Source organism: Balaenoptera borealis (genome assembly GCF_965194805.1).
Source record: "Balaenoptera borealis genome assembly, chromosome: X".
Lineage (NCBI taxonomy): Eukaryota > Metazoa > Chordata > Mammalia > Artiodactyla > Balaenopteridae > Balaenoptera > Balaenoptera borealis.
Genome location: NC_138881.1, coordinates 127,835,340 through 127,855,910, shown reverse-complemented (window position 1 = coordinate 127,855,910; position 20,571 = coordinate 127,835,340). Strand labels below are relative to the sequence as shown.

Sequence of the window (20,571 nt, the reverse complement as noted above, 5' to 3'; positions counted from 1 at the left end):
ATTTGCCTGTTGGTGGACATTTGGGTTGTTTCCAGCTCTGGCTCTTCTGGGTACAGTGGATCTGTGCAGTCCGTTTTTGGGGGTGTATGCCCTAGGAGGAGCGTGGCTGGGCCAGGTATTAAGCCATTGTCTCTTGGGTCCCAACCCACTTTGCTGTCCTCTGCTTCCTGATGCCTGAGCAGAGGCTCTGCAAGCCACGTTCCTGCTTTGCCAGCTGGCCCCATCTCAGGCTCTGCTCTCGCAGGGTGTGAGAGGGAGACTGCGAGGCCAGAAGAGGAAGAAGGGATGTGCGCCTCGCTGGAAGCATCACCCTCGCGAGTCCTCTTCAGCCTAGCTGTCAGCAGCTCATTTGCATGGCACCAGCTGAATCCAATTTTCAGATTTCCCAACACTTGCAAAAACAGCTTTGTTGCATCCCACTTCTGAGACACCAACACCAGGCAACCAGTGCCCCTCCTCCTCACAGGTCTGGGTCCCCGCCCCCTGGGGCTCTTTTCGGAGCTCAGAGACCCCAGCACCAGCTAGGCTCTGCCCCTCCTCGGACACTGAGTGTCACCGATCAGGGCCCCTGTCCAAGCTGCTAAGTTTGAGGAGTCGCAGCCCCTTCCCTTCCTTCCAGGCTTAGGGGCTGTATGAGTTTGTGGGGCTGCTGTAGCAAAGGACTACAAGCTGAGGGGCTTAAACAGCAGAAATGAATTGTCTCCCAGTTCTGGAGGCTGGAAGTCCAGGATCAAGGTGTTGGCAGGCTTGTGCAGGGCGCTAGGGAAGGACCTGCCATCGTTTCTGCTTCCTGATTGGATCTAGGCTGATGGAGAAACTGGTAACAGGGGTGGTGTCAGTAATCACATCCTGAGAGGGGCTTTGGGGATGGGTTTGTTTGCATCTCTCGGCTTGAAGGTACCATTCACTCCTCCCCACCCACTGCCCTGCCTTTCACATGAGAAACGTGGAGAGGCTGGGAACTCATCTGACCTTGGGATTCTGCAACCCGCACAATGAAATGTTGCGCTTGATTTGCAGCACTTTCAGCTACACGGCTACAAAAAGTAAGAGAATTTTTAGGGCTGTCGTGGAAGCTCTCTGATGCTTTGCAGGGGGACACCTATTCCCCTCAAGACCCGTTGCCATTAGACCCATGACTAACGCCCAATCTTAGCATGCTCTGGGGGGACAGGCACAGGCAAGAAACAGGAGGAAATAGCTCATACACCAAAAGAATGGCAAGATTTTTGCTAGTTAATACTGGCAGAAATCTGGGAGAATATGTGTGGGAGTGGATTCTAAGGATGTTATACCAAGAGGATGGAATGTAACATTGGGTTAGACACAATTTATTGAGCTGGGTGCATTTATCAGAGAGTCAATATATTTTTTAAAATTTTTATTTATTTATTTATTCTTTTTTGTTTGGCTGCGTTGGGTCTTCGTTGCTGCGTGCAGGCTTTCTCTAGTTGCAGCGAGTGGGGGCTACTCTTCATTGCTGTGTGCGGGCTTCTCATTGCGGTGGCTTCTCTTGTTGCGGAGCATGGGTTCTAGGCACGCGGGCTTCAGTAATTGTGGCTCTCGGGCTCTAGAGCGCAGGCTCAGTAGTTGTGGCGCACGGGCTTAGTTGCTCCGCGGCATGTGGGATCTTCCCGGACCAGGGCTTGAACCCGTGTCCCCAGCATTGGCAGGCAGATTCTCAACCACTGCGCCACCAGGGAAGTCCCCCAGAGAGTCTATATTTAATGTTAGCCCATGCAGCTGGAAGGGATTCTAACAGCCTACTTGGTTGGTTGATTTAAACTTGGACTCAACTGTGGCATAAGTTCAATGATATCAAGATGCCAGAACAACCCTGGCTTGATGTAGAGGAAGGAACACACAGATGTGTCCTAGGGGGAGCTGCAGGTATTTGTGTCTTGAACTTGAACTTGAAAGTTGCAGTTGTAATGATATTGCTCATATCCCCATTTGTCTATTTGAGTCTGGGCAGAAGGTGGATGGATCTTGGAGAATGACTACGGATTGATGTCAACTTCATCAGGCAGTGACTCCAATTACAGCTGCTGTTCCAGATGTAGTCTCTTTACTGAAGCAGTAAACACACAACCCCTGGCCCCTGGTACGCAGCTATTGCCCTACTGACTATTTTACTCCATACCAATTTGCAAAGTCCACCAGAAGCACTTTGTTTTTGCTTGGCAGGGCCAACAGTGCACCTAAGGGCCATGTCATCTCTCCTCCTCTCTGACATAATGTAATGCTTAGAGACTTTGTCTCACCATTTCTCACAACATCCACTGGTTCATTACATCAATGACATCATCCTGATTGAATATGATGAGCAAGAAGCAGAAAGTACTAGAGATGCCTTAGTAAGACATACACAAACTAGAAGGTGGGAGATTTACTCCATGAAAATTTAGGGAAGTAAAACCTCAGTGAAGTTTCGGGAAGTTCAATGCTCTACAGAATGTAAAGGTACCCTCTTCAAGGTGAAAGACAGGACGCTGAACCTACACCAAACACCTCTAAAAATAATGTTTGGTGTACTCTTTCCGATTGTGGAATATATATCACAGGTGAGTGTGCCACATTGACCCATCGACTGTTTAACTCAAGGCTGCCACTTCGTGTGGGGATCTGAGCAGGAGATAACTCTACAGTGAGTCCAAGCTGCTGTGCAAGGAGCACTTCCAACAGGGCCTTGTGACCCAGCAGGTCCAATCATTCTCAAAATGTCTGCGGAAGGTAGTGAGGCTGTGCGGAGTCTCTGGCCAGCACCGATAGGGGGATCGCTGTGCAGACCTTTAGGGTTTTGTAGAAAATCCACGTCCTCATCTTTCCTATAACCATTCTCCTTTGGAGAAGCAGATTTGGCTTGCTATCGGGCCCTGGAAGAGACTGAACTCTTAGGACTCTGGGTGACCTGAGTTTTCCATCCGGAACTGGCTGTCGGTCTGACCTGTCAAGCCATAGTTTGGGCACTTGCAGCGGTGCGTCGCCATGAGTGGAAGTGGGATTTTAGAGACAGGAGCTCAGGTGGTTTCAGAAGGAAAGCGGCCTGAGGAAGCGCCTCGGGTTCCTTTGACCCCGGCTCCTGTAGCACATCCCCTCCCTCTGCCACGTCTGTGCTTCCTGGGATGTTTTGCGTGACAGGTGAGTGAGGAGGGAGCAACTGGAGCCTGGCTTGTGGATGGCGCTGCACAGTCTGCCAGCACCACTCACGGGCGAGCCTGACATACACTATTATGTAAGTTGAAGGCGTACAACATGACGATTTGGTACACGTATTTGTTGCAAAATGTTTACCACGATAATGTTAGTGAACACATCCTTCACCTCACAGAATTATCATTTTGTCGTTGTGGTTGTTAGTGAGAACGTTTAAAGTCTACTCTTATAGAACAGAGTTGTGGTTGCCAAGGGGGAGGGGGGTGGGGGAGGGAAGGATTGGGAGTTTGGGATTAGCAGATGCAAACTAGTATATATAGGATGGGTAAACAACAAAGTCCTACTGTAGAGCACAGGGAACTATATTCAGTATCCTGTGATAAACCATAATGGGAAAGAATATGAAAAAGAATGCATATATATGTATGACTGAGTCACTTTGCTGTTCATAGCAACTTTCAAGTATACAATACAGTATTATTAACTATAGTCACCATGTTGTACCTTAGATCCCAGAACTTATTCCTCCTCTAAGTGGAAGTTTGTGCCCTTGGCCACCATGTCTTCATTTCCCCCAGCCCCTGACAACCACCATCCTACTGTCTATTCTATCACTTCAGCTTTTTTAGACTCCACACAGAAATGAGATTATACATACAGTATTTGTCTTTCTCTGTCTGATTTATTTCACTGAGCATAATGTCCTCAAGTTCTATGCACGTTGTCCCAAGTGGCAGGATTTCTTTCTTTTTTTATGGCTGAATAATATCCAATTGTATATAAACACTGCATCTTCTTTATCCATTCAGCCATCGAAGGCCACTTAACTTGTTTCCATGTCTTGGCTACTGTAAATAGTGCAGCTATGAACATTGGGGTGCAGAAAACTCTTCAAGAAAGTGATTTGATTTCCTTTGCATATATACCCAGAAGTGGAATTGCTGGATCCTATGGCAGTTCTATCTTTAATTTCTGGAGGAACTTCCTTACTGTTTTCCAAAGTACCTGCACCAATTTACATTCCCACCAACAGTGTACAAGGCTTCCCTTTTCTCCGCATCTTCACCAACACTTGTTACCTTTCTCTTTTTGATGATGGCCATTCTGACGGGTGTGAGGTGATATCACCCTGTGATTTTGATTTGCTTTGCCCTGATGATTAGTGATGTTGTACATCTTTCCATGATCCTGTTGGCCATCTGGATGTCTTCTTTGGAAAAATGTCTATTCAGGCCCTTTGCCCATTTTGAAATCAGATTATGTAGTTTTTTGCTGTTCAGTTGCATGTTATGTATATTTGGATATTAACCCCTTATCTGCTGGATGGTTTGTGAATATTCTCTCCCTTTCCATAGGTTGTTTTTTCAGTGCTCTTTCTTTTGCTGTGCAGAAGCTATTTAACTTGATGTAGTTGATTGCCCATTCCGACTGGCCTGAGAGATGGCCAGAAGTATGGACCTACATAGATTCATAGGAAGCTGCTACTGATTTGGCTGAATGGTCATGACTTGGAGAGAACAGGGCTGGAAGTTTGGCAGCAGAGGTTTGGGAAAGAGGACTGTGGATGGACCTTTCAGAAGGGCATCCACTGCAAATGAGACTGAGATGGTGTGCCCTGTGGGTGCCAGCCAGCCTCCTTCCCAGCAACCCCAGTGCTCGCTCAACAGGCCCCTGAACAAAGTGGCCGTGGTGGCAGGGCTGTGTTATTCATGGACTCAGCAACATAGACTTCCCCTGGTCAAGGTCGACCTGGCCCTCACTACCGCAGAGAGCTTAGCCCGCCAAAAGCAGAGATTCACACTGTCCCAGACGTGGTATATATACTACATATATACATATATATATATATATACATTATATATATATATATAATTCTCTGCTTCCTCTCCTCTCCCCTTATTATTTTATATAGCAATTGTTTCGATGCGTGACTTTACAATTTAGTCTCGGGATCACAGGGTATTAAAGTGGAACTATGACATTTAGAGGAGAAATTAACATCAGCAGCACTGTGGCTGTCATCAGAGGTGATTAAAAAGGCTCTTGGGGGAATTCCCTGGTGGTCCAGTGGTTAGGATTTGGCGCTCTCACTGCCGGAGCCTGGGTTCAATCCCTGGTGGGGGAACTAAGATTTAAAAAAAAAAAAAAAAAAAAAAAAAAAAGGACTCTTGGGAATTGGCCTCTCTCCTCTTTGGGGAGAGGGTGGGAGCATATTTTTATGGAAGGTGCTGGCCTTTGGTCAGGCAGAAACAGAAAGTTGTCACCATTGCTGCTGGCAGTTCAAATACATGTAGAAGGGTTTGTGCTGACGCTGAGACGCTGAAGAGGGTAAGAGGCGGGAGCTATGCCACACTGGGCTCCGCGACACTTCTGCCTTGTCTTCGGGCTCTGTCTGCTGGGTTCCGCCAGTAGGGGCGCTAGAGGAAGACCGAAAGGCTGGAGGAGTGGACAAGGGTCTTGCTCCTTCCTGTTCGCTTCCTGCTCCTAGCACTCTTGCCCAGCCTCGGCCCTCAGCCTGGCAGTGTCAGTTGATTTCCGTCCCGAGCTCATTTCAGCGTTCTCAGAACCGGCCAAGGGGCGCCCTTCCTCAGAGGTGAGAGTCCCAGATCGATGTGGCCCTTCCCCTGAGCCTCTGCAGCGGCAACTCAGCACCCTCTCCTCGGTGTCTGATTTCCAACTCTGCAGGGCCCCTCCTCTGAGCTTTGAGACCCACATCCAAGCTCTTCCTTGTGTTCTCCCAGCCCTGAAGGTGGGCAACGGCTCCCTGTAGCTATTGCCTTTGTGCTATCTCAGTTCCTCCAATGCCCAGTCTTCTGCTTCCTGCTTAATAAATTCTCCGTATTAAATCCTCTCTGTTGAAATACTTAGTGTAGTTTCCGTTTTCCTGACTTACAGTGTACTTCAATGGTTATATGTCAATTATATCTCAATTAAGCTGGAAAAGAATTAAAATTAAAATGCCAAAAACGGGCAAAGCATATGAATAGGGAGTTTACAGAAGAAAAACCCAAAATACTGAGAAGCATAAAAAGAAGATGCTCAAGCCCATTGATTATCAGAGAAATGTAAATTAAATTAAAACAGCAATGAGGGCTTCCCTGGTGGCACAGTGGTTAAGACTCCGCCTGCCAATGCAGGGGACACGGGTTCGAGCCCCGGTCCAGGAAGATCCCACATGTCATGGAGCAACTAAGCCCGTGCGCCACAACTACTGAGCCTGCGCTCTAGAGCCCGAGAGCCATAACTACTGAAGCTCGCGTGCCGCAACTACTGAAGCCCAGGCTTAGTTGCTCCACAGCATGTAAAAAAATAATTTCTATTTGTTTAATTTTATATCTATGTGAGACAATGAATGTTCACCCAACTTACTATGATGATCATTGCACGATGTATGTAAGTCAGATCATTGTGCTGGACACCTTTAACTCATACAGTGCTGGATGTCAGTTATATCTCAATAGAACTGGAAGAAAAAAAAGGATAGTAACAAACTTAAATTTAAAAAATAATAAATTTAATATAAAAAAAGTATGTATACACCTGGGACTTCCCTGGCAGTCCATTGGTTAACACTTCTACAACAGGCGGTGTGGGTTCTATCCCTGGTCGGGGAACTAAGATCCCACATGCCTTGCGGCATGGCCAAAATGTAAAAAAAAAAAAGTATGTATACACCTGGCCTAAGACCCTGTAATTCTGTGTCACCTAAGACACAAAGTGTAAGGTGTCACATGTGTGACAAAGCTCATTGTAGCTTTATTTTCAGTGACAAGAAGGTGCAGGCAATCTGAACGTCCATCATTGAGGAAGCAGATAGGACGTTAGGGAGCACTGTGCCGTCTTTGCAAGCAAGGTTTACGTGTAGAGAATTCCCTGGTGGTCCAGTGGTTAGGACTCGGGGCTTTCGCTGCCGGGGCTCGGGTTCAGTCCCTGTTTGGGGAACTAAGATCCTGCAGGCTGCCGGGCACGACAAAAAAATAAACAGGACTTCCCTGGTGGCGCAGTGGTTAAGAATCCGCCTGCCAGTGCAGGGGACACGGGGTCGAGCCCTGGTCCGGGAAGATCCCACATGCCGCGGAGCAACTAAGCCCGTGCGCCACAACTACTGAGCCTGTGCTCTAGAGCCCGCGAGCCACAACTACTGAGACCGCGTGCCACAACTACTGAAGCCCACGCGCCCAGAGCCCGTGCTCTGCAACAAGAGAAGCCACCGCAATGAGAAGCCCAAGCACTGCAACGAAGAGTAGCCCCCGCTCGCTGCAACTAGAGAAAGCCCGCGCGCAGCAAAGAAGACCCAGTGCAGCCAAAAATAAATAAATAAATAAATAAAAACCCAACCGACCAACCAAGCAAGCACAAAAAGATTTACATGTAGACCCAGTGGCATAAAGAGAGCCTCAAATCATGGTGCTGAATGACTTCTGTGGCTGGCAATGATAGAATAAGCAATTTGAACCACAGTTCTCATTGAGAACAACTAGACAAGCTCAACAAAGTATGAAAAACATTTGCTTGAAAATGTCCAAGTGATAACAGGTGGTGAAGAATTGAGGCCAAAATATGGAAGAAAGAGGAAAGTGAAAGAGATGTGAGCTCAGCATTTAAGGGGACTTATCCCCTAAGGCCACCTGCTGAGTCCAGGAGAGGCAGCTGAGAGTCTGAGAAGCTGAGCACAGCTGTTGACAGACTCATGTGGCAGGGGATCAAAACTTGGAGTTCAGGGCCCATCAAAGAGGTGGCACCTCATGCTTTGGGTTAAAGACCCAAAGGTCTAGGAGTAAGTGTAAGGTGGAACTAGAAGAGCCCTCTAAAAGATTGCAGCTCTGTCCTGTAAGGGACTGTACTCAAGATCTGAGCTATTTAGATCCCTGGAAACTGGATTAAGGAAATCCGGGATTTCTAGTGTCCCAACTGTCTGCCAGATGCAAATATAGATTGTCTCTGGAGCAAAGACCTGAGTCCTCACCACGGGACCACCAGGGAATTCTCTATTTGTCAACTTTTTGGTGATGGCCATCCTGACCGGTGCGAGGTGATACCTCACTGTAGTTTTGATTTGCATTTCTCTAAAAGATTCTTTAAATTTGACTACGACTTTACAGGATAATTTGTTGGAACTGGCTATTGATGAAGGATTGAAGGGACTTCCCTGGTGTCGAAGTGGATAAGACTCCTCGCTCCCAATGCAAGGGGCCCAGGTTCGATCCCTGGTCAAGGAACTAGATCCCACGTGCATGTCGCAACTAAGAGTTTGCATGCCACAACTAAGGAGCCCGTGTGCCGCAACTAAGGAGCCCGCCTGCCACATCTAAGACCCAGCGCAACCAAATGAAAAAAAAGAAAGATTGAAGATGAATTTTGAAAATACAGCATCACTTGCTTCATTTTAGAGAAAAGTGTAAAATGAATATCCTGAGCTTGTGAAAATTACTTTAAAAACTCTCTTCCATTCCTGACAATATGTCATTGCTTTGCTACCATGAGATTTATTAACATAAAACATTAAAACAGTTGAGATGATAGACATTATCCCCTGCAAGTAAATTGTTGTCAATCTGACCTAAATTCAGTAAGATAAGCAAGAAGCAAGATAATTTACCAAATGAAAACACTTTAAATATTAGTGCATATGGTATTCATTCTATGATGGAAGGTGCAGCAACGTGGACTTCCACTCACCAAGTCCAGCCCGGCTATGGCCACTGCTGAGTGCCCAATCTGCCAACAACAGAGACTAGTACTGAGTCCCAATATGGTACCAATCCCCAGACTGATCAGCCAGCTCCCTGGTGGCAGGTTGATTACCTTGGACCACTTCCACTGTGGAAAGGGCAGCTGGCTTGATAGATGGGTGGAAGGGCCCCTTGCAGACTCACTTACAGTGCCAGCTAGGTGGAGATACCCTCTGGGGCAGGGGCAAGGTTCTCCAGAAGGCTGTATACACTCAGAGTCAGCGTTCAGTGTACGGTGCCGTTTTTCCCACAGCCAGGATTCACGGTGCAGGCATCAGGGGCTGGAAATGGGGGTGGCACCACTCTCTATTACCCCCAGTGACCCATGGGCAAAAGCTTTGCTTCCTGTTTCTGCAGCATCATGCTCTGCTGGCCTAGAGGTCTTAGCTCCAGAGGGAGGAGGCTTCCACAAGGAAACACAACAATGATTCCATTGAACCGGAAGTTAAAACTGTCCCTCAGCCACTTTGGGCTCCTCATGCCTCTGAATCAACAGGCAAGGAATGGACTTCCTGTGCTGGCTGGGGCGATTGATCCTGACTACCAAGGGGAAATTGGACTGCTGGTCCACACTGGAGGTAAGGAAGACTATGTCTGCAATGTCTGGAATACAGGAGATTTTATATATATATATACACACACACATACCATGAGATTTATTATAAGGAATTGGCTCATGCAATTATGGAGGCTCAGAGGTCCCACAATCTAAAGTCAGCAAGCCGGTAATATGAATTCCAGTCTGACTTCAAAGGCCTGAGAACCAGGGGACCTGATGGTGTAAATCCCAGTCCAAGGTCAGGAGAGACCACCAATGACACCAGCTCACAGTCGGGCAGAGAGAGGAGATTCTCCCCGGGTCTTTGTGTTCTATTCAGGCCCTCAAGGGGTTTGTGGAGGTCCACCCCCATTGGGAAGGGCCATCTGCTTTCCTCAGTCTAACCGATTCAAATGTTCATCTCTTCTGGAAACACCCTCACAGACACACCAGAAATAATGTTTAACCAGATATCTGGCATTCCAGGGCCCACCCAAGTGGACACATAAAATGAACCATCACAACCACCAACAATAGATGAAGGTTCCAGTCTCTCCACATCCTCTCCAACAATTGTTTTTTGTTCTGGCCATTCCAGTGGGTGTAAAGTGACATCTCATTTTTTAAAATTAATTAATTAATTTATTTATTAATTTTTGGCTGCGTTGGGTCTTCGTTGCTGCACACAGGCTTTCTCTAGTTGCGGCAAGCAGGGGCTACTCTTTGTCGTGGTGCACGGGCTTCTCATTGCAGTGGCTTCTCTTGTTGCGGAGCACGGGCTCCAGGCGCATGGGCTTCAGTAGTTGTGGCACGTGGGCTCAGTAGTTGTGGCACGTGGGCTCAGTAGTTGTGGCACACGGGCTCAGCAGTTGTGTCACAAGGGCTTAGTTGCTCCGCAGCTTGTGGGATCTTCCGGGTCCAGGGATCGAACCTGTGCCCCCTGCATTGGCAGGCGAATTCTTACCCACTGCACCACCGGGGAAGTCCTCTCATTTTGGTTTTAAATTATTTCCCGAAGGACAAATAAGATGAGCTTCTTTTCATGTGCTTATTATCCACTCATATGTTTTCTTTGGTAAAATGTCTATTTAAATCTTTTGTCCATTTTTTATATTGAACTTTTTCAGTTTGAGATAATTGCAGATTCACATGCAGTTGTAAAAACAACAACAACAAAAACAATACCGAGAGCTCTCCTGTCCCCTTCACCTAGTTCCCCAATGGTGGTAACATCTTGCAAAATTAAAATGTGATATTACAACTAGGTACTGACATTGACCACGAGGTTCCCTCCTGTTCCCTTTTATAATCACACCCACTTCCCTCGGCCCCACCCCTTCCTTATTCCCGGGTAGCCAGGATCTGTTTTGTTTTGTTTTTTTGGCTGCACCATGTGGCATGCGGGATCTTAGTTCCCTGACCAGGGATCGAACCTGTGCCCCCCTGCACTGGAAGCACAGGGTCTTAACCACTGCACTGCCAGGGAAGTCCCAGAGTTGGATTTTTACACTGAGCACAGTTCTCTGGAGATTCTTCCAAATTACTGAGCGTATCACGAGTTCCTTTCTTTGTATTGCTGAATGCTCCATCGTGTGGATGGACCACAGTTGTTTAACCATCCCTTATTGAAGAACATCTGAATTCTTTGCAGTTCTTGGCTATGACAAACGAACTACATACTGCAATAAACATTCATGTACAGATTTTTGTGTGAACATAAGTCTTCACTTCTCTAGGATAAATACCCAGGACTACAATTGCTAGGTCATATGGTTGCTGCATGTTTAATTTTATAGGAAACTGCCAAACTGTTTTCCAGAGAGGCAGTACCATTTTGCATTCCCATCAGCACGTATGAGTGATTCAGTTCTCTGCATCCTCACTGACATTTGGCATTATCACTATTTTTTATTTTAGCTACTCTGACAGGCATGTAGTGATAATCTCATTGTGATTTTAGTTTGCATTCTCCTAGTGGAAAATGATGTTGAACATCCTTTCATGTGCTTATCGGCCATCTGTATACCTTCTTTGGTAAAATGTCTTTTCATGTCTTTTGTCCATTTTCTAATTGGATTGTTTGTTTTTACTTTTGGATTTTGAATTCTTTATATATTGAAGATACTAGTCCTTTTTCAGATATGTGGTTTATAAATATTTTCTCCCAGTCTGTTGTTTGTCTTTTCATCCTCTTACTTAACAGAGTCTTTTAGAAAGCAAAAGTTTCTTAATTCTAATGAAGTCTAATTTATCAATGTTTTCTTGTACGGATCATGCTTTTGGTGTCAAATCTACGAATTCTTCACCTAGCCCTAGGTCCCAAAGGTTTTCTCTCTTTTTTTTCCCCTAAAAGTTTTACATTTATGTCCATGATCCATTTTGAGTTAATTTTGAGAATAAAGTGTGAGACGTAGAGACTTAGGTCAAGGTTTATTTTTTTTGTCTCTGGATGTCCAGTTGCTCCAGGACAATAGCTTGAAAGTTTACCCTTCCTCCATTAAATTGCTTTTGTACATTTGTCGAAAATCAGTTAGTTATGGGCTTCCCTGGTGGCGCAGTGGTTGAGAATCTGCCTGCCAATGCAGGGGACACGGGTTCGAGCCCTGGTCTGGGAAGATCCCACATGCCACGGAGCAACTGGGCCCGTGAGCCACAACTACTGAGCCTGCGCGTCTGGAGCCTGTGCTCCGCAACGAGAGGCCGCGATAGTGAGAGGCCCGCGCACCGCGATGAAGAGTGGCCCCCGCTTGCCGCAACTAGAGAAAGCCCTCGCACAGAAACAAAGACCCAACACAGTCAAAAATAAATATAAAAATAAATTTAAAAAAAAAAAGACCTAAAAGAAGAAATACATGGCGAATATCTTAAAAAAAAAAAATCAGTTAGTTATATCTGTGCAGGTCTATTTCTGGGTCGCCCTTCTCTTCCATTGATTTATTTGACTTTCCCCTGCCAACAACATACCATCCTAATTACTGTAGCTGTGTAATAAGTCTTGAAATTGGGTAGACTGATTCTTCTCATTTTATTCTGCTTTTCAAAAACTATTCTAGCTATTCTAATTCCTTTGCCTTTCAATATAAATTTTAGAATAATGTTGTTTATATCTATAAGAAATCTTCCTGGGATTTTTATAGGAATTGCATTAAATCTGCATGTCAATTTGGGGAGAATTGATATCTTTACTATGTTGAGTCTTCCAATACATGAACAAGTTGTGTCTCTCCATTTATTTAGATCTTTCATGAGTTTTTTGTAATTTTCAGCATGTAAGTCCTATATAAGTTTCGTTAGATTTATACCTAAGCATTTAATTTTTTTGAGCTCTTGTAAATGATATAAATGATATTGTAATTTTTTTTTTGACCATGCCACGCAGCATGTGGGATCTTAGTTCTCCGACCAGGGATTGAAACTGCGCCCTGTGCAGTGGAAGCACGGAGTCTTAACCACTGGACTGCCAGGGAAGTCCCTGATTAATTTTCAAATATTTAACCAGCCTGCATCTCTGGAATAAGACTCTCCTTGGTCATGGTATATGTCTTTCCATATTTTGCTGAATTTCATTCACTGATATTTTGTTAAGCATTTTTGTGTCTATGTTCATGAGGGATACTGGTTTGTAGTCTTCTCTTTTTAAATGTTCTTTGTCTGGTTTTGGTGTCAGAGTAATACTAGCTTCATAAAATAAATTAAGAAATACTCCCTCCTCTTCCATTTTTTAGAAGAGATTGTGTAGAATGGATATTAATTCTTCTTTAAATGTTTGGCAGAATTCTCCAGTGAAACCATCTATGACTAGAAGTTTCTTTTTTGGGGAGATTTTAAATCATCAATTCGATTTCCTTAATAGTTACAGGATTATTCAAATTGTTTATTTTATATTGGGCGAGATTTGGTAGTTCGTGTTTTTGAGGAATTTGTCTACTTCAATTTCTTTTTTTTTTTTTTTTTTTTTAAATAAATTTATTTTATTTATTTATTTATTTTTGGCTGTGTTGGGTCTTCGTTGCTGCATGTGGGCTTTCTCTAGTTGCGGCGAGCGGGGGCTACTCTTCGTTGCGGTGCGTGTGCTTCTCATTGCGGTGGCTTCTCTTGTTGCAGAGCATGGGCTCTAGGCGCACAGGCTTCAGTAGTTGGGGTGCGCGGGCTTAGTTGCTCTGCAGCACGTGGGATCTTCCTGGACCAGGGCTCGAACCTGTGTTCTCCGCATTGGCAGGCAGATTCTTAACCACTGCGCCACCAGGGAAGCCCTCAATTTCTTTATTTTTATTTTTATTTTTGGCCGTGCAGCACAGCATCTGAGATCTTAGTTCCCCGACCAGGGATCGAACCTGTGCACCCTGCAGTGGAAGCGTGGAGTCTTAACCACTGGACTGCCAGGGAAGCCCCTGTCCATTTCCATTTCTATTTAAATTGTCACATTTATGTAAATTATTGGTAGAATTCCTTATGACCCTTTTGATGCCTGAAGGGTCTATGGTGATATCCCCTATTTCGTTCCTGGTACTCGTTATTTGTTTCTTCTCCCTTTTTTCTTTCTTTCTTTCTTTTTAAAAAATATTTATTTATTTATTTATTTGGTTGTGCCGGGTCTTAGATACAGCAGGCAGGCTCCTTAGTTGCGGCACATGGGCTTCTTAGTTGTGGCATGTGAACTCTTAGTTGTGGCATGCATGTGGAATCTAGTTCCCTGACCAGGGATCGAACCCAGGCCCCCTGAATTGAGAGCACAGAGTCCTATCCACTGTGTCACCAGGGAAGTCCCTCCCTTTTTTCTTTCTCAGTCTTCTAAAGGTTTGTCAATTTTATTGATCTTTTGTTTCATTAGTTTTCTCATTTGTTTTTCTGCTTCCATTGTCCTTGATTTCTGGTCCTACCTTTATTGTTTCCTTCCTTCTGCTTGCTTTAGGTTCCTTTTGTGCTTCTTTTTCTACTTTCTTGAGGTGGGAACTCAGGTCATTGATTTGAGACTTATCATCTTTTCTAATGTATGCATTTTAGTGCTATAAATTTCCCTCTCAGCACTGCTTTAGCTGTCCCACACATTTTGCTCTGCTGAATTTTCATTTTCATCCAGCTCAGTAGACTTTTAAAATTTCCCTCAGGACTTCCTCTTTGACCCATGGATTGTTTAGAATTGTGTTGTTTAGTTTCCAAGTGTTTAGAGATTTTCCTGTTGTCTCTCTGTTATTAATAAGGTGTTAAGCTGTTGGATGTCAGTACTGGAAAGGAGAGCAAAATGCAATATAATTCTACCTTTTTCTTGTCGCAGTGAGAGGAAAACGAGCTCTTCCTATTTAGATGGTCAGCAAGGCTGATGCCATTGAGAAACTGCCCAGGACTCTGAGGTCATCCACATGCCTTCCTGGCCACCTGATATTACCATTTAAAGCCCCAGAAGTGGGGACTTCCCTGGTGGTGCAGTGGTTAAGAATCTGCCTGCCAATGCACGGGACATGGGGTTGAGCCCTGGTCTGGGAAGATCCCACATGCCGCGGAGCAACTAAGCCCATGCGCCACAACTACTGAGCCTGCGCTCTAGAGCCTGTGAGCCACAACTACTGAGCCCACGTGCTGCAACTACTGAAGCCCGCACGCCTAGAGCCCGCGCTCCGAAACAAGAGAGGCCACCACAATGAGAAGCCCGCACTGCAACGAAGAGTAGCCCCCACTTGCCACAACTAGAGAAAGCCCATGCGCAGCAATGAAGACCCAACGCAGCCAAAAAAGAAATAAATTTATTAAAAAATAAATAAATAAAGCCCCAGAAGTTGCTGAAGCACTTGGCAGCGTGAAGCAGTGTCAGTTGCTCAGTTGGAACTCTCTAAAGGGAGTGATCTCTACTCTGGCCAACCTGTAAGGGGGAGAAAGGAAGAAAGACCCTGTATATCTTTATCCGAAGAAGCCGAAGACTCCCAGGCAGAGGGATTTTGGAGAAACAGATCGGAGGAGGCAGGAATTGCAGGGACCAATCAGGAGAGCCTAGAGGGCAAGACCCTCAGCTAGGAAACACTTGGCAAACGGCTCAAAGCTCACAGACTGTGGGACTTTGAGACATGGGAAGTGGGGAACCTCTGTGTCAATAACATTTCCTCCTTTCCTGGGGCTAATCCATTCTTGCCTTTTCTGGCAGATACTGGTGCTGCTTATTCTGCAACTTCCTGAGAAATGTCTCGCTTCCCACCAATACGGGCTGCTGTTCCTTTCCCTCTGCAGTTCCCACACAGATACTTTCTCTGACCAAGGAATGTGTGTTCTCACTGCCTCTGGAATCACCACAAACCTGCTGGGGAGAGGGGCTTGCTGTGCAACTTAGAGGCTGCCATATTCTGTCCTCCAGAGGGAGTGTCTGTGTAGCTCCTGGGGGGAAAGCACCTGATCTGGTTACTCTGTGGCTTCTGAAAGGAAATGGGGATGACAGAAGCGGTCATGTCACACCGTGCTGGAAAAGCACCCCAAGCTGAAACAAATTGTTGCATCTTTTGAACCCTAGAGAATAAAGATGTTAGTTAAATTCGAGATACAGAAACAATACAAATAGTTTACTAAAGGGATAAGCCATAGTCATGTGTAAAACAAAATCCTTTGTGAAGAGCTCAGCTAGAAGGAATGTAACACACACGTTATAAAAGAATTCAAAAAACAAGGGATAATTTTTAAAAGGCACTCACCCCCTAAATTCCCACACTTCCAGTAAAAAATAAAGATGCCTTAATCAGCTTGGGCTGCTATAACAAAATAACATAGACCTGGGGGTGGGGGGCAGGGTGCTTAAACTATAGACATTTATTTCTCACAGTGCTGAAGGCTGGACGTCCTAGATCAAGATGCCAGCAGATGTGGTTCCTGGTGAGAGCTCACTTCTTGTAGCGAGCTCCCTTCTCACTGTGTTCTCCCACAGCCTTTGCTATGCGCTTTTGTTTGGAAAGAACGAGATCTCTATCTTCTTCTTCTCTTAAGGGCACTAATCCCTTATAAGGGCCCCCCCTCATGCCCCTCATGATCTCATCTAAACTTAATTACCTCCCAATGTCTCCACCTCCAAATACCATCCCATTGGGGATTGGGGCTTCAACATATGAATTTTTTTAAAATTAATTAATTAATTAATTTTTTATTTTTGGCTGCGTTGGGGCTTTGTTGCTGCACACGGGCTTTCTCTAGTTGCGGAGAGCGGGAGCTACTCTTTGTTGTGGTGCATGGGCTTCTCATTGCAGTGGCTTCTCTTGTTGCAGAGCACGGGCTCTAGGCACAGGCTTCAGTAGTTGTGGCACACGGGCTCAGTAGCTGTGGCTCATGGGCTCTAGAGTGCAGGCTCAGTAGTTGTGGCGCACGGGCTTAGTTGCTCCGCGGCATGTGGGATCTTCCCGGACCAGGGCTCGAACCCGTGTCCCCTGCATTGGCAGGCGGATTCTTAACCACTGCACCACCAGGGAAGTCCCCAACATATGAATTTTTGGGGGAGACACATTCATCCCATAGTGGAAGGAAAATTTGGTAAAAATAATCAACCATCACATAGATTTGTACAAGAGCCCGAAGAAGTAAATACATTTATTGTTTCATGAACTCCTGCGACTCTTCTGACTTTGGTACCATTGTCTGCACAAGCTTTTCTGTATCTGATCATTGTCCTGCATTTTCTTTCTTTCTTTCTTGTTCCTCTAGCAGATGAGTCTAAATTCTTGTTTGCTTTTGCTTATGGAAAAAGTCTAATATTTATAGCAAGGGACTCCTCGAGAGTTTCACACTCTCTTCTTCTTCTTATTTTTTACATATGGAATGCTTCACGAATTTGCATGTCATCCTTGTGCTGGGGCCATGCTAATCTTCTCTGTGTCGTTCCAATTTTAGTATATCTGCTGCCAAAGCAAGCTCCACACTCTCTTATTATTGCCTCTAGGCATTTATGGGAAAACTTAGAGAGATGTGTCCACCAGAGAGCTCTAAGGTTATTCAGGATACAGATGACTTGCTGGCCAACAGGCAGCGCAAGATTGTGATCAGAAGGCAAACACACACACAAAAAAAAAAAAAAAAAAAAAGAAGGCAAACACATGTGGCGACCGCTACGCGCAGCCTGCACTTCCGCCTGGAGGTACTTTCCAGAATACGGTGCAGGAGGAGGGGGCTCCTGAGTAGAACCAGTGGTCTCAGTTATTAGAGCTCACAAGCCAACAGCAGAGAAAAAACAGAATACCAGAAATATTTGATTAATCAAAAGAAATCAGGAATAGAGGAGAAAAGGAACAAAGAACAGATGGGACAAGTAGAAAATAAATAGCAAGATGATAGACTTAAACCTAACCATCACATGTAAATGGATTAAACAGACCAATTAAAAGGCAGAGATTATGAGAGTGGTTAAAAAAGTAAGACTGAGGGACTTCCCTGGTGGCGCAGTTAAGAATCTGCCTGCTTTGGGGTTTTCTTACAATTTCTCCCTGAATAAGCACATAAGCCTCACCAGGCGAATTGCAGTCTTGCTAAACTCAGGTCGAGTATTTAGAGCATCTGTTGTCAGTTGCCGGCCATAGAGTGTTAGAGTCTAGGAGTCGGCCCATTTCGCAGATAAAACAGCTTACTCCGACTGAAAATAATTAGCCAGTTTGGGGACTAGTTCAGTATAATCCACAGTGGATTCACTCCGGCTTTTGCATAGCAGACCAAACCTCAGATGGAGCAACTGCATGGACATTCTCCCGGTCTCTGCTTTGTGTCTGGAACCTGAAGAGGCTTTTGAACAACTGAAATTGGCTTCCAGTCTCTCCCCCAGCTTTGGGGGTTCCAAACTGTGAAAACCCCAACCTGATTCATCCGATATCCCTATTCATATCGCACATTTGATGACGTTTACTCATGGGTCATGTACTTGGGATAAAAGTGGCCCACTTAAATCTAAAATATGACACAAATGAACTCATCCATGGACTTCCTTGGCGGTCCAGTGGTTAAGATTCCGCGCTTCCACTGCAGGGGGCACGAGTTCGATCCCTGGTCGGGGAACTAAAATCCCGCATGCTGCGAGGTGCAGCCAAAAAAAAAAAGAACTTATCTACGAAACAGAAACACTCACAGGCATAGAGAACAGACTTGTGGTTGCCAAGGGGATTGGGGTGGGGGAGGGAAGGAGTTTGGGATTAGCAGATGCAAACTATTATATACAGAATGGATAAGCAACAAGGTCCTACTGTATAGCACAGGGAACAACTATATTCAATATCCTGTGATAAACCATAATGGAAAAGAATATGAAAAAGAATGTATATATATGTATATGTATAAATCAATCACTTTGATTGTACAGTAGAAATTAACACAACATTGTAAATCAGCTGCTATACTTCAATAAAATAAATTTAGAAAAAAAAGCAGCCCACCTAAAGCTTCCTGTACTGTGGTGACTTGTCATAAAACCGTGGAGGTTTGTTTTGTCTGCAATTAAGCCTGCACAAGCAGACAAGTTAATGTCAGTGACTAGGGCTGCAATTCTTGGTTATGGACTTAAAATGAATACATATTTTGTATATACAGTTTATATACAATATATAAATAATAACTATATGTTTGGTATCAGGCCAAACCACAGGATGAATTTGAAAAAATAGAGGATTTCTGGATTCCATAGGAACTAAAATATCTCATGGAAAAATTGATAGTTGATTCGTCAGAGGCTTTACAACTGCCTGCTCAGATATCAATAAATCATTGCAGAGCTCACACGGGACAGAAGGAGGAAGTTGCTAAAGGCCAGGATTGTCTGGCTAGAGCTGCCAAAGCTGCTGGTAAAACACGGCAGACTCCAGACACAGGAGCTCGGCTTTTCACGATAAGAAGCTTTTGTTCATTAAAAAAAAAAAAAAAAGCTCCACAGAAGGAAATGGGCAAATGAACTGAAAAGGGGGCTAAAAGAGGTTTGGGCTATGGGAATTCAAAATCATTCTTATACCACAATCCCTATTTGCCTGGTTAGTGCTGTTGTGTCATCAACAAAAATCATCTGAGTAAGAGAGGAATTTTAAAGGTACTAGACTCTTACTATGTCCACTAAAAAAAAAATGAAATTATTTGGGGCTTCCCTGGTGGTGCAGTGGTTAAGAATCCGCCTGCCAATGCAGGGGACACGGGTTCGAGCCCTGGTCGGGGAAGATCCCACATGCCGTGGAGCAACTAAGCCCGTGAGCCACAGCTACTGAGCCTGCGCTCTAGAGCCCACGAGCCACAACTACTGAGCCCACATGCCACAACTACTGAAGCCCGCGTGCCTAGAGCCCATGCTCTACAACAAGAGAAGCCACCATAATGAGAGCCCCGCGCACCGCAACAAAGAGTAGCCCCCGCTCGCCACAACTAGAGAAAGCCCACGCGCAGCAACGAAGACCCAACACAGCCAAAACTAAATAAATTAAAAAAATTTTTTTTTAAATGAAATTATTCAAAACACATCAAAGAGATGTGCCATTTATCAGCAGAATCCTCTACAGGCAATTGCCAAGTTAAGTGCAGGAAGTTCTCCCTGACCCACCTTACTGGGAACCTAGTAGAACTAATGCTTGTAAAAGGTAAGAGGTTTAAAATTTGAAATAGTTTGCTCAACAGCGTTAATCATCAGGGAAATGCAAATCAACATCACAATGAGATATCACCTCACACCTGTCAGAAAGGCCATCGTCAAAAAGACCACAAATAACAAATGTTGGTGAGGATGTGGAGAAAAGGGGACCCTCCTACACTGTTCCTGGGAATGTAAATTGGTGCAGCTGCTGTGGAGAACAGTATAGAGGTTCTTCAAAAGACTAAAAATAGAGTTGCCATATGATCCAGCAATCCCGCTCCTGGGCATATATCCAGACAAAACTCTAATTCGAAAAGATACATGCACCCCCTATATTCATAGCAACACTATTCACAATAGCCAAGACATGGAAGCAACCTAGGTGTCCCTCTATAGATGAATGGATAAGGAAGATGTGGTATATATATATATATATGTAGTATATACACATATACTACATATATATGACTATTCTTCAGCTATAAAAAAGAATGAAATTTTCTGCAACTAAAGGTTATCATACTAAGTGAAATAAGTCAGAAAGAGAAAGACAAATACCATATGATATCTCTTATATGTAGAATTTA

General features: G+C 44.7%; 1 long non-coding RNA gene across 3 annotated transcripts; it reads left to right on the top strand.

The window, feature by feature from the left end:
* The first annotated feature begins 403 nt into the window (after positions 1-403).
* Positions 404-19,676, top strand: LOC309620472. Of its 3 annotated transcripts, none has more exons than XR_014239563.1 (4): positions 404-5,749; positions 9,246-12,960; positions 13,720-17,439; positions 17,479-19,676. It is a non-coding gene; the product is annotated as an uncharacterized lncRNA (long non-coding RNA). The 3 variants fall into 3 exon arrangements; XR_014239564.1 differs by having other exon boundaries at positions 404-9,466; positions 12,806-12,960; XR_014239565.1 differs by having other exon boundaries at positions 404-12,960.
* Positions 19,677-20,571: the final 895 nt, after the last annotated feature.